The 2500-nt window shown below is 57.5% G+C and overlaps 1 non-coding gene across 1 annotated transcript in view; it reads right to left on the reverse strand.

The window, feature by feature from the left end:
* The window catches only part of LOC124741948, a 1909-nt gene extending 775 nt beyond the window's left edge, over window positions 1-1134 (reverse strand). The window contains exon 1 of the ribosomal RNA XR_007010142.1: window positions 1-1134. This exon is cut by the window's left edge and continues 775 nt beyond it. This is a non-coding gene — a ribosomal RNA (small subunit ribosomal RNA).
* Between the last annotated feature and the right edge of the window lie 1366 nt (window positions 1135-2500).

The raw sequence follows: 2500 nt of genomic DNA on the forward strand, positions 1-2500 counted from the left end.
CTGGCATCGTTTATGGTTAGAACTAGGGCGGTATCTGATCGCCTTCGAACCTCTAACTTTCGTTCTTGATTAATGAAAACATACTTGGCAAATGCTTTCGCTTCTGTTCGTCTTGCGACGATCCAAGAATTTCACCTCTAACGTCGCAATACGAATGCCCCCGCCTGTCCCTATTAATCATTACCTCGGGTTCCGAAAACCAACAAAATAGAACCGAGGTCCTATTCCATTATTCCATGCACACAGTATTCAGGCGGGCTTGCCTGCTTTAAGCACTCTAATTTGTTCAAAGTAAACGTGCCGGCCCACCGAGACACTCAATAAAGAGCACCCTGGTAGGATTTCAACGGGGTCCGCCTCGGGACGCACGAGCACGCACGAGGCGGTCGCACGCCTTCAGCTCGCCCCACCGGCAGGACGTCCCACGATACATGCCAGTTAAACACCGACGGGCGGTGAACCAACAGCGTGGGACACAAATCCAACTACGAGCTTTTTAACCGCAACAACTTTAATATACGCTATTGGAGCTGGAATTACCGCGGCTGCTGGCACCAGACTTGCCCTCCAATAGATACTCGTTAAAGGATTTAAAGTGTACTCATTCCGATTACGGGGCCTCGGATGAGTCCCGTATCGTTATTTTTCGTCACTACCTCCCCGTGCCGGGAGTGGGTAATTTGCGCGCCTGCTGCCTTCCTTGGATGTGGTAGCCGTTTCTCAGGCTCCCTCTCCGGAATCGAACCCTGATTCCCCGTTACCCGTTACAACCATGGTAGGCGCAGAACCTACCATCGACAGTTGATAAGGCAGACATTTGAAAGATGCGTCGCCGGTACGAGGACCGTGCGATCAGCCCAAAGTTATTCAGAGTCACCAAGGCAAACGGACCGGACGAGCCGACCGATTGGTTTTGATCTAATAAAAGCGTCCCTTCCATCTCTGGTCGGGACTCTGTTTGCATGTATTAGCTCTAGAATTACCACAGTTATCCAAGTAACGTGGGTACGATCTAAGGAACCATAACTGATTTAATGAGCCATTCGCGGTTTCACCTTAATGCGGCTTGTACTGAGACATGCATGGCTTAATCTTTGAGACAAGCATATGACTACTGGCAGGATCAACCAGGGAGCTGCGTCAACTAGAGCTGAGCAGCCGGCCGCCCGGGAGTGTGTCCCGGGGGCCCGCGCGAACACGCAAGCGTCCGCTCAATCATTCTGCAAACAGGAGGAGGCTGAGCTCCCCTGCACAATACACCTCGAAACCCTCTCAGGTCCCGGCGGCGCGCAGCGCCGTCCCAAGTACTTGGTCGGGTTCGAGAGAGGCGCAATCGCCCGGAGTTAGGCGAGTAGACGCTTTCGGTGCGACCACCCGTGCTCCCAACTGAGCTTGCCGCTGCCGACAGAGGCCCGGGAGCGTGCTGTCGTGGCATTGCCGGCGGGAGACAACACGCGCCACCTACGGTGACCGGCAGCTCCAACGCCAGCGCCACAGAAGGACAAAAGCCCCACTTGGGTGCCGAAGCGAACTCTCCCAGCACAGCGCACGCGCCAACACATCCGCACAGCTGCGATACAAACCACCAGCGAGAACCGCTGGGGCGACCGAGCAGCAGACGGCGTCGCGGCGCCGAGCGCCGGGCGGCGGCGCATCCTCAACGCACACAGTCCTCAATCGGACCAGCACACTGAAGATGTCCACCGCGCTTCGCACCGGGCCCGCGAGGACCTACTTTGGCCGCACGGCGCCGCGCGCAGGGTGCGCCGGCGCGCAGCTGCGACGCCTGCCGCGTCCGTCGGCCGGCGCGCCTGCCACTGGCCGCCCCCACCAGCCGGCTGTAGCGCGTGCGCCCACGCACCGCGCGGCCAGCACGCCGGGAGGCGCCCCCTCACCGGCCGGGGACGGTCCCACCCAGCCACCGCCGCGTATCGCTTCACACCCAGATGCCGTTCAGTTTCGTCGGCATGGTGGGTATCGCTGGAACAACCGGTTAGTACCTCAACCTATCGTCGCCATCACCGATTCACCCCTAGCGAGAACAACCGCACCACAACAGGTTACCATTTGTTCATTTGCGTAACTTCACCAGAAAACGCAGGCGTCCATCGCCATTTGCAACTTCAACGATTATTGCATGCCTGTGTCAGGTGTCACGCCACACTACGTCTGCCCACATACACGCAACAAAATGTGCACGCCTAGACAATACGTGGAAGGTGGCCCCCGTACGTATGCGATGTCCATTGCTCGAACGACTGTCAACCGGCCTCTGTAGCATGTCGCAGATATGGAACGCGGTGCACCATGCCATCACGGTGTGTGAGGAGAGACGACTAGGTCCGAATACATCAACAGACAGCTCATGCTGATCGCCATCCACGGCGTCCGTTCCTCCCACACGTCTCTATGGCGTACCACACTGCAATCCAGCTCTCATAGGGAGACGACACGTAGCTGCGTGCACAATATTTGCACTGTATGGTCCGCCGTTTTTGGG

Source organism: Schistocerca piceifrons, unplaced genomic scaffold (assembly GCF_021461385.2).
Source record: "Schistocerca piceifrons isolate TAMUIC-IGC-003096 unplaced genomic scaffold, iqSchPice1.1 HiC_scaffold_204, whole genome shotgun sequence".
NCBI lineage: Eukaryota > Metazoa > Arthropoda > Insecta > Orthoptera > Acrididae > Schistocerca > Schistocerca piceifrons.